At 38.7% G+C, this 12,436-nt stretch overlaps 1 protein-coding gene across 1 annotated transcript in view; it reads right to left on the bottom strand.

The window, feature by feature from the left end:
- Positions 1–12,436, bottom strand: part of CLOCK (clock circadian regulator) — a 63,384-nt gene that overhangs the window by 38,326 nt on the left and 12,622 nt on the right. The window lies entirely within an intron of this gene.

The raw sequence follows: 12,436 nt of genomic DNA, 5'->3' as shown, positions 1-12,436 counted from the left end.
TGCTTTTTGCTTCATTGGATCACCTCCAGCCCAGACATTTTTCTCTTTACCTTCCTCTTTTTTTGGAGGTGGAGTAGAGGGGAGAAGAAAAAGAAGAATTTGTCCTGCTTTAGTTTCTCTCCAGGAACCATAGCATTTTGTAGAGCAAGAGATCTTTAGACAGGTAAACCATAAGCACTTGCTCTCTAATCACATATATTTTGGCCTAATAGAACAAGTAAGCAGCTTTCAAGGTAGTTGCTCCTTTGCTTGCAATGGTATATATACCAACAGAAAGCAAATTAGGGCAATGACTGATTAATCTTTTCTTGCTGATCAAAGGCTGTCTGTGAAAATACTGTTTTTAAAACTGACATTTCTCCTTTTTTACCTCAAAAAAAAAAGAAAAAGGGCAATTGGAAAAAAATCAAAAGATGGGGCTAAAAGCAATTTCAAGGAACTCTGCTCAAACTTTGCAGCTGAAGAGCTGGTTATTCCAGCAGCTGGGAACAGTCACATATTGCAAGCTTTCCTCTACCACACCAACAAATCAGTTTTTGGTCTGTGCTTGCACAGAAGAGATGACAACATCCTAGAAATGTCATTTTCTGAGATAAAACATGCTATAGCAGCAGGTGTTCATCTTCCAGTGCTTCAGAGGAGAGGGCTGCTTCTAGCATGGAGGGATCCCAGATGGCTTTTAATAGGAAAATTTTGAGTGGCCATGAGTAGTCTGCTGTGGATGAGCAGCTTCCTTAGGTCCATCACCTTCTCAGGGGGTACTCAAGGATATATAGTGGAGAAAGTGCAGTAGAACAGAAGACTGGTTGTGTGGGTTGCCATTACCTGAATGGCAGCCTCATATCTGCTACTGAAGGACTTTTGGTAAGAGGGTAAGTCCAAGCAGTCTACAGGAGAGATTACATGCCTGTTAGAAGGCCTGTTATGGTAGTAGTTAGTGATATCACCGATTTAGTTGATTTATAATGACATTTGAAAGAGTGCATACTATTTGTGTACCATCATACACAGTCCACAGCAGCTAAAAGAGGCTACAGATCACCTTGAATAGCAGAAAACATGACAACAGAGGTAAAGAGAGGTTAAGTTCTTAGAAATGGTTTGTCACACAGATGTGCCCCGGTCTACTCCCTAACAAGGTAATGGACCTAAACAAGCTGTTCAAACAAATTTGCTCAAAAGTCACCGCAAATAATATCTTCATAGAAAAATTAATTCTGAGGTTTACAGGAAAAAGCAATTCTCTCCTGCATGCTTCGTGTATTAGACTGTCCCACCACCAGGAGAGAGATTTCTCTAGGAATTGGGACTGACCACATTTGCAATTTCTATCTCTCTAGCTCACAGAAAAAGAAGACACTCCTTTGCTCCAGATCATTTGGGTTGATCTCTGCTTGACCAGCTGTTCTGCAGCCACTCTTCTACCCTCCTCTGCAGTCTGTATCTCTTTCCCCTTACTCAACACAGAGATGGTCCCATAGCTCCCTCCCTGATACAGTGCAGCTCCCTAATCCTGGCCCAGACTGCAGTGAAGATGCATGCAAGAAAGCTCTAGTAAGCCTCAGACCTTTACCTGAGCTACAGTGATTACACACTGGTGGAGTTTGCAGTCCAGAGGGATGTGAATCAGGTGAGCAGTAAAGTTAGGCCTCTGGAGCAAGCCAGTACGAACCCCAGGGAAACTGCCCTCAAGGACAAGGGAGAGCAACAAGCTGGCAGATCTGTAAGGATGACCTCCATAGAGCACAAGAGCTAATGATCTCCAGGCACAAGAAATCAGGCAAAGAAGACAAGACTCTAGCAAGGATGAGAAGAGACTGCTGGTCAAACTAAAGGGCAAGACATAAACGCATCCCTCTACTCTGTCCCAGGACAGGTATCCCGGGAAGAGTAGAGGAATGCAGCCCAGTTGTGAAGGAATGGGATGAGGGAGGCCATGGTGAAGCTGGAGCTGAACTTGACAAGGGATGCAAAGCATAACAAACAACATCCATAGCTATATTAACCAGAAAAGGAAGGTCAAAGAAAGTGTACACACCCACTAAACAAGGCTGGTAAACTGGTAACAACAGATAAGGAGAAGGCTAAGGTACTCAACAACTTCTTTGCTTCAGTCTCGGCTTGCAACCTCTCTTCCTATGCTTCTTAAATAGATGGACTGCAAGACAGAAACTAGAGGAACAAAGTCTCTTCCACTGTAAGGGAAGATCAGATTCGTGATCACCTGAGGAACCTGATTATACATTAAGTCCATGACACCTGATAAGATGCATCCTGCATTCCTGAGGGAATTGGTTGATGTATTTGCACAGCCATTCTCCATATTATTTGAAAAGTCATGGCAATCGAGCTAAGTTCCAGGTGACTGGAAAAAGGGAAACATTGAAACCAGATGATCTTTACAGTGCCTTTCAACCTAAACTATTTTATAATACATTCAAACTTGGCCCACACTTGCCCATGTATCCCACTGATCTGGTCTCTGACTCACCAAACTGACTTCTCCAAACATCCTCAGACCTGCTACCTCATCAGGAATTCTCTAGCAATCTGGGCTCTTGGCCTGAGCCTGGCTTCCCTCCAGTTCCCTGGGGGTGACCAGGAAAGCACTCAGCAGGTTGCCAGGTGTCTAATAATTGGTTCTTGGCTGCGGGGTGCTGAAGCACTTACCAGGCCTTTTTCCCCTACATCCCTTTCCAGGCTGTACTATCTTCACCTTCCAAGATTCCAGCTAACCACTTATAAACAGCTGAGGTGTTGTTTATGTGCCTCCATCAAACTACTAACAAAGATACTAAAAGAAAGTGATACAATACAAATTTTCGGAGTCATCAATAAAGAAGCTCCCCAAATCAGAAAAACAAAAAGGACAATAAGAAATAGTACCAACTCAAGTTTATAAGATAAATTTGAAAGGCAGCATTTAGTAACCTAGCCATCAGAACCAGCCATTATTCTTCCGTAGTCTCATTTAAAATATTTTCTCAGTCATTTGTATACAGTTCCTTACAAGAGATTCCCTTCCTTCAATAACAAAGCTGTAAAAGTGACTGAAAGAAATAATGTTTGCAAATCATGTGCAACTAGTCTGTACAAAAAAAGACAGTGGCTACATGTTATCATCCCACTTGCTCCCATTTTTTTAAGGCCCCACCCTTCCTTGGCTTCCACTGGAGGTGCACATCCCTTTAGCTCTGGTCACATACTGAAGCAGATTTATGAAACTATGTGTTTAAAAGAACACACATATCACACAATTTTAATAAGAACAAAATAATAAAGAAGACATTTTAAAAGTGTGGCTACACCTATCTTTGAAAATTGGCACAGCCAAGAAACATTACCCCTCTATAAAGAGCAGGAACATCTTAGCTACATCTCCCACTCCTGGTTCTATAATACAGTACCATGGGTTAGACTTGAGTATGTGTTGTGTTTGCACATCTAAAATACAATATATATTTCAAAATCAAGTCTGGCTTAAAAGTACTCCTACTGTCTCTTTAAATGGTGCTTAACACAAAACCAGTACTTCACAACAGGAGTTTAGGTCAAGAGAAGCTAATTACTAACCTGTTAGTGTTACCATTCAAAACTGAAAACTTCCACATCCCTGCGGAAATCTCCATTTCCTTTAATGGAATGCTGAGAAGATACAACCTGTAGTCAGCTAACCCGCTGAAGAACAGACCCTTAATTAAAGCTCACTGTGCTGAAGAAAAAAGTGCAATAGATGGTCTAAGATCTGCAGTCTGCTATTCTCTAACAGGACCCACGTAAACTTGGTACATTTCACAATGAACAAATAAAACCAAACTTCCTTCTTCCAGTCTCTTAGATGGAATTGAGAAGGTAGACAATTGACAAGTTTTTTCCAAAGTTCAAAAGGTGAAAAAATTACACACACACATTCTGAAGTTTAAATTCCCATTGAATATTATAACTATCCATACAATTATTTACTACCTACAAATAATTTTTTCTACAGAATAAAGTTATCAGACAATAAAAAAAATCTTTACTTGATGATTTCTTAATATTAACAGAAATTTAAAGAAAAAACTTTAAAATAACACTACCAATATATCTATCCTGGAGTTAAAAACACTTTGATACAATTAATCCAATTAAAAATGTGCATATTTATGAAACTGAGCATTATAAATTTTAGATGTTTGGTATCACACACAAATGCTAGTTTAACAATCAATTTTTCTAAAGTGGTTTTTCACATTTTCATCAAAGCAAAAATACTATGAAGAATCCTAACAAATGAAACCAAAGAAGAAAAATTTATTAAACATTTAATTCCTATACTGGAAAATAAACATGGCAATTCACCAATAAATGAGACAGATCAGAGTCAAACATTGGTTTTCCTCTACCCCAATAATAAAAGGGAAGAATGACTAGATACAGAAAGTCAACTACTTTTTGAAAACTGTCCTGGAGAAAATTAATTATCTATTTCAACAGACATAATTATTACACATTCAAAGCAAGATAACACCAAGAAAATTCTTCTTCCATTCCATGCAAAATTTCTGTTTGGTGTTGATATAAATGCAGGCTTAAGTTTAGAAAATGAGACTTTATCATTGTTGCTATTACTGCAACAACACTCAGCTATTCACCTCAATTACTCTTCCTGAAATACGTGAACCTACATATTACATGAGCACTTCAACTGCCAGACTTTTAGCATGCAGGTATGTCTTAAAAGTTGGGAAAGGAAGCTAAAAAGAGATAATGAAATTCACACAAATGAATCTTTCCAAAATTCAATCCTAGACCAGAAAAAACCACCCAATTAAGATTTATTAGCTTTTACATTCAAATGACCAGTTCTACTTTTTACATAAAGAAAGAGAAAACTTCAGTCAAAATTTCCTGCTGTGTTCTCATTATGCCATTCTGAAACTTTCAGAAATCAAGAAAGTCAACAGTTGACCAAGAGGGTCTGTAAGAAGATATGCAAATTATTTCTGCACCTAATGCCTTTATGACAGAATGGTTTAGGCTGGGAGGGACCACAGTGGGTCACCCCATCCAACCTCCCTGCTCAAGCATGGTCATCCTAGAGCACAGTGCACAGGGTTGTGCAAGACAGTTCCAGAGTACTTCCAGTGAGGGAGACTCCAAAGACTCCCTGGAAATCTGTTCCTGTGCTCGTTCACCTCCACAGTAAAGAAGTTCTTCCTCTTCTTCCTCTTCAGTAGTTCTCTGGGTTCTCCTTTTTGCCATTTCTGAAGAGCAGGGTGACATTTGCTTTCTTCCAGTCCTCAGGTACTTCTCCTGATTGCCCTGACCTCTCATGAGCAGCCTCATTATAGAGTCCACCAGCTCTCTTAGCACTTGCTGATGCAATCCATCAGGGCCTATAGACTTGTGAATGTTCAGTTTACCTGGGTGTTCTCTAACCCAATGATCATTGACCTCCTTGAAGGAAAGTCTTCCCTCCAACATTCCTTTACCCAGGTCTCGTGAGTCAGATATTCTGGAGAGCAGGTCTTGCCAGCAAAGACCAATGCAAAGAAGTTGTTCACTGTCTGCACCTTTTCTTCATCCTCTGTCACCAGGGTCCCTTTCCATTTAGTAAGAGGCCCTCATTATCTTAGGTTTTTCTTTTGTTATTTATGTATTCGAAGAAGCCCTTCTTGTTGTCCTTGACATTCTCAATCAGATTTAATTCCAGGTGGGTCTTGGCCCTTCCTGCTGTGTTTCTACTTTGACAAGTACTTTATATTGATTCCAAACAGTCTGCCCCTGCTTCCATTTCCTGTGTATTTCCTGATTACACTTGAAAAATGACAACAGTTTTTTATTCATTCATGCAGGTCTCCCGCCCCCTTTGTCCAACTTCTTGCTTATTGTTCTTGAGCCTTAAAGGAGTCATGCTTGAATGCCAACCAGCTCTCTTGGACTCCTGTTCCCATGGGATTCTTTCAACAAGATCCCTGAAGAGGCAGAAGTTAGCTCTCCTGAAGTCCATGGCTGTAATCTTACTTGCTGCCCTGCTTCATTCTTGCCCTTTACAGTCCATAAAGGATATCGCTTATGAGTCTTAAATCAGTTTTAAGGGACATCAAATTATTTTATATCATCAACTTACTCCTTTTAGATACAATTATCTAGCACATCCAGAAACATCTTACTGCTGCTCAGTTATGCCCACATGAAAAAGTGATGGGAGGGGTCAGAGGGGAACTGGCACACCAGTTCCAGACAACTAAAAAACACGCCAGACAACTAAACAAAATGAACTCAAGGGATTTTTGTAGGTGGTTTTGTTTTGTTGTTTTTTTGGTTTTTTTTTACTTGTTTTGCCCTCTTTTCTGTGGTTGGTTTTCTCTAAACAGAGACAAACACTTATTCCTAACTCGTGGTCAGGGTATTTACTACCTAGAATGTGGGAGAAGTAAGACTAAGTACTTCCTCTGAATCTGTCCACAGATAAAGAATTACCACATGAAAGATAGCAAGAGCAATACCCACAGACCACACAGGTAACTACATGGCTATAGAGACCAGGCACTTCACACCCTAACAGCTACTTTTGTTTGTAAGCACTTTTACCAATCTCCTTGATCAAGCCAAAAGTTTGTGTAATGTTAGCCTTTGATCATTACTCTGACCACTCATTTCCACGGCCACATTAAATTTCCTCTCTTCAGCTAGCAAAGACAATCTGATGAATGATTTATACCAACATCAACTATTTGTAACACTTAAAATTGTGCAGGTATACCAAATGGACATAATTTTTTTTTAATTGACAACAGTTGCTAACAGCAACACCCAAGAATATATGACAGGTGTTTTAGGAAGCCAATATTTTATTTGAAATTTAATTATCTATATCACACAGAAATGCATAAATGTAAGTAAAAACACGTCTAAAAATATTTAGTGCTAGTCACCACTTTACTTTTTACAAGTTGATTGCACAATCCATGATCTGTGCAGCTGTGGAAGTGCTTCTGGTACCTAAATTTCCCAGCATGGGTGACTCACGCACAGCTAAATTATTCTGTAAGGCTCTTGTGAAGAGTGGACTGTTTGCCTGCCTGAAAAATGGAGTAGGCAGTGTACTTCACTGGAAGCATCTTCAAAATGAAAGAAGTGAGACTTCACATTTCCATAAAATGAGACAGTTGGAAAATTTTAAGCTACAACACTGAAGTGCAGTCCAAGTCAAAAATTACCAAACAAGCAGCTCCTCCTCCTCCCTACCTCCACCCACCACTTTTCCCAGAAGTCCTGCACATCATATTGAAGACCAGAAAATGGTAACAGGAAAATGAATGAGGTAACTGAAAAAAGGACAAAACAAAACATGGGAAGCACTAGGGGATGGTCATTTCAGTGTATTTCCACTGTAAGAGAAGAGCAGGTTTGGGACCACCTGATGAAACTGAATAGGCAAGTCTATGGGACCTGATGAGATGATGTTGCCATACCACTCTCCATCATACCTGAAAAGCCATGGCAGTCACACAAAAACCCTGTTGACTGGAATAACAGAAACATCAGTCCTATTTTTTAAAAAAGGGAGATATGAAGATCCAGGGAACCACAGAACAATGACCCTCACCTCTGCGTCTGGGAAGATCATGGAAGCAATTTTAAGGCACATACAACACAAGCAGGTGATCAGAGACAGCCAGCACAGCTTTACTGAGGGCAAATCATGCCTGACCAATCTGGTGGCCTTCTATGATGGAGCAACAGCTGATAAGGTTAAGACCAAGCAATGTCATCCAAAGACTTCTGTAAGGCTTTTGACATGGTCCCACTCAAGATCTTTTCACCAAATTGGAGAGACATAGGTTTAAATGGTGGACTGTTGGAGGGAAAACTAACTGGATGGATGGACACAGCCAGAGAGTTGTGGTGAATGACTCTATGTCCAAATCAAGGCCAGTGACAAGGGGTGACTGTATCCAGCTCTCGGATCCTCAACACAAGAAAGACATGGATCTGTTAAAGCAAGCCCAGAGGAGGCCACAAAGATGATCAGAAGACTGGAGCACCTCTCCTATGGAAGACAGGCTGAGAGAGCTGAGGTTCTCCAGCCTGAAGCAGAGAAGACTCCACAGAAACCTCACTGCAGCCTTCCAGTACTTGGAAGGGGGCTTTTAAAAGGAGGGAGAGCAACTTTTTACACAAGCAGATACAGAACAAAGAGAAACAGTTTAAAACTAAAAGAGCAAAGATATAGATTAGATGCTAGTAAAAAATTCTTTATTCAGAAGGTGCTGAGGCATTGGAACAGGTTTTCCAGAGAAGTTGGGGATGGCCTATCCCTGGAAGTGTTCGAAGCCAGGTTGGATGTGATCCTGAGCAACCTGATCAAGTGAATGGCATTCCCTACTCATGGAGGAGAGGGACTGGAACTGGATGATCTTTGAGGTCCAAACCAACCCTATGATTCTATCCAAAAAATATGTGGCAAAACACACTTCTGTATTAGCATGCTTGCTATTATATTCCTATGGTTAACAGGACTTTAACAGGAGTAAAGAACTTAATTTTCTAGCATTATAGTGCCTGCCAGATCTTTCACTTTATCCCTCAATACAACTACCTGTTATTGAAAAAACAAGCTTACACTGTGAAAAAATCCTCAACACTATACTTAGAGAATTCCAGATTTTAATTTCACTAAAGAAAACACTGGAGTTACTCTTTTGTCAGAAGAAAAGAAGAAGCCCAGAAGAATCTGGGCTCAACTGGAATTACTGTTGCAAGACTTGAGATAAAGGACAAGAAGTACTTCATGTCACAAGGGCAAGAAGTGCCTTAATAGGGAAAGGGACACCCCCCCCAAAAAAAAAAAAGAAAAAAACAAACCCAACCAACCAAACCAAAACAGAAACACAACTCCCAAAAAAGCAACAAACCAGAAGAGTTTTGCAATTGATACAGAGAGGAAATAACTCTTGTTTTGGCTTAAGAATAAACAAAACTAAGACAAAAACAAGTTCAGTTTTATTGTCCCTAGCAACTTTCGGCAAAACACTCAGTAACCACTTTGGGTATAGATGCTAAGTATCTTTTTGCCACCCTGCTACAAGCAAGAACCAAAGGAAATAAAACCAGCCAGCATCCAGTCACATTGGACTTGTTCAGGTAGAAAATTACATTCTTGTAACAAAAGAGATAGTGCTGCATGAACTAATCAAAACCAGCAATGCAGCAACAGAAAAAAAAGTATATAAAATCAACTCAAAATTTAATTTAATTTTACTATAATCACTCTGCATATATTCTTAAAAGGAAATAAAGGAAGAATATCTTAATTCAAACATTAGAGCACTGAACACAACTGAATTTCTGAATGTTCAGGAAACAAAGCTCAAAAAAAAATTATAGTTTAAAGTAACACTAACATTTAACATTTTTAACAGTCTGTGTTTCTAAAACCTTATTTATTTATGTAGATAACAAATTTTCTCACTTTTCCTTTCTTCTCCTGAGCAGTAGAAGCATGCACTCTCTCCTCTGAAACCTTCTGAGCTTGTGCTAAGTCCAGAAAACCTACTGAAATCACCTTCTGAGGATCACCAGAGAAACAGCAAAGGACAAACAACAAATTCCTTCTTCTCATATACCAGTATCACCTTCAAAATATTGGCTCCAGTCAATTTAATTGTAAATTAAATTGATTAATTATGATGAGAATATTACTCTTCAGGCACAGGGAATTTTCATAATGAAGCCTGTTAATACCTTGCAGACTAATTCAATGCTCCTAGTAAAACTCTGTCATGTGTCTCCCATTCCTTCAAAAATATTTTAAGATCATGCTATTGACTCAAAGACAAAACCTATCAGGAAATTCTACACCAAGCTCTTAAAAACTTTGCAGTTACAATATTTAAGATAAGAATTTTCAGGATTAGATTAAGCGTGGGGAAAGGTCAAAAACTCAGCTCCTTTTTTGGAAATTCAGATTCTATTCTGACACCCCATATAAACTCTACAAATTTTCAAATGTGTCCTCAAAGTTATATCTGTGAGAACTATTAGTCCTTTTTACCATCTAAAATACCCAACAAAAAAATCATATCAACTACTTAGGGCTACATTTGCGTGCCTTTAAACTCCCTTCCTCAGTTTTTTAATTTTTATCTTCTACAATTCCCAAGTTTTTCTTTCACAGAACATTATTTCTGTGTACCAAGATACTTGTTTCTGAATGCTCATTTCCTGCCCCTCAAAGTCTTCTCTGCACTCTTGAGATCCCAAGGTTAAGGGGAGCTCCCTGTCTGACCATCCAGGAGTCACTCTGGCAGTCACTGCCACCATCAGAGACCCTCCCTGCTGGGACAGAGGCCCCTTCACAGTGCATGCTTCTATCCCTCACAGGGCTCTTTGCTCAATTAACAAAACCTGACTTAGGTCATCTAGCTCTTAAATCCCTAAAAGCAACACTAAGAAATATTTATAAAAGTATTATAGCTATTTCAATTTACAATGAACATATCAGTTATAAAAAAAAAAATTACAATCAGGTTTTATTTAATTCCCTCTGCTCACATTGTGAGAATGGTTTCAAAGACCTAGGATCTTGCTAGTGGCCCATGAAACATTGGTACTAAGGAATGGGACAACAAAAGTTATCAATATTCAAGGAAATCCTGAAACTAAGATGAATTTTATGTTCAGGCTATATGCTAACAGGGAAATGAAAACAGCTGTATTGTATTTAAGCACTCATTCAAGCTTGAAACAGTTTACTTATACCAAACACATGAAAAATACACAAACAGAGCACTTCAACATAACAGTGAAATATTCTTAAGGCAAGATTACTTCATGAGGAGTCTTCAGAACTTACTGGCTTATAACTCACATTTTGACTCTCAACATTTTTCTTCAGTTTAAATTGAGGCTTATATCTCAATTCTGAACAAATTAAATAATACTGAAAATAACTTCATTGTTTTTATTAAAGCCAGTGATTTTTTTCAAACAGTTTCAAAATGCTGCTGCTACTTATGCTGTTACAAGCTTAATAGTTTTGGGTGGATATTAATGATTATATTTTTAAAGACAGTAGGTTGAAACATCCCTATCAACAGAAATCTTCATTGAATATTGGAAATCTTCTGGAGAAAATGCTGAAAGCCAAGGTCAAGATTCTGCAAACATCTAATAAACAAGAAACATAGCTGAATTTAGTCCTAATTACTGGCTTAGATGTGTGAGATATTATACTACAGTTAAGTATGCAAAATTCTTGGGAAACTCTGAACTTAAAATTAAACAGGGCAGATGGAGACTACTCTTTCAACTGCTATTTCAAGATAAAATGATTTAACACCAGCACCTAAATATTACTCAGATTTTCAACACCTTAACAACTGAGGAATTCATTCCAGGTCAAAAAAAAAAAGTCTGTCGTGATTCATGACAGCTAAGGCACAAAAAAGGGTAATAACTGCAAAAACCTGCAAAGACCATCTCTTTTTCATTTTTTGTGTTGCTCTTACTTAATGACTGCCATAAAACACTGGCCTTGGGGTTTTATCAATGCAGATGAGCAGCTCAAGCAAAACACCTGGGGTGGGAAGCATACATATTTTCAAATTCTATACAAAAATTATAAAATTAAAGAAATCAGAAGACTCCTCTGTTTAACAATTTAAAAATACAAGCACGGAAAAAACACCAACTAATCCATCAGAATTACAAAAGGCAGGTACAATTTAATCATTTGAACCACTGTCATTTACAGAATTTATTTGTCTCATCAACACAGTTTATATTACAAAAACTGAAAAGAAGTATTTCTGGCACTTCAAAACTTTTCAAAATCAGCACCCAAACTCATGGCTGTACTTGAAGCAGAGATACATATCTTAGAGGTTCACTGCCCTCATCTACTGACCTATAACCAAAGTGAACAACTATGGCTCTGTCCCCATTAGAAAGTAATCTGAAACCCTAGAAATGGATCAGTAGATCAAAGCAGCTGGTGCTGACACTCCTATGCTAGCTGTTCAAGAGGGTTTATTTTGGATTAGATTTCATCTGGTCTCCAGAAGCAAACATCACTATCACATGGACCATTCAAATTTTTCCAGGAATTTCATGATTGATGCAGAACTCCATGTCCCCAGTAGAGACAGAACAGCACTCTGCCCCTGCAGCAGAACTCACAGACTAGTGTTCTGAGAAAGAAATATAGTTCAAACACACTGAGCCAAGCAAATGGTAAGGAGAGACAACAGTGAGATTTTCTCCAAAGCAGTTTTAATCATCCAAATCGCAATTGTAATGCATACATTGGAGTTAAACCCTACCTTTTCAAACCAGACTAATCAAAAGAGATGTCATGTCATAAACAGAATACTTGATGGCACTGAAAGACTTCAGAAAAAATCTGTAAGCAGTCTTCTTAATGCCTCACAATTGAAAAACAAAAACA

The sequence above is a fragment of the Molothrus aeneus genome, chromosome 4 (assembly GCF_037042795.1).
Source record: "Molothrus aeneus isolate 106 chromosome 4, BPBGC_Maene_1.0, whole genome shotgun sequence".
In the NCBI taxonomy this organism is placed as follows: Eukaryota; Metazoa; Chordata; class Aves; order Passeriformes; family Icteridae; genus Molothrus; species Molothrus aeneus.
The sequence above is the reverse complement of the archived record's forward strand: the minus strand, read 5'-3'. Positions and strand labels throughout refer to the sequence as shown.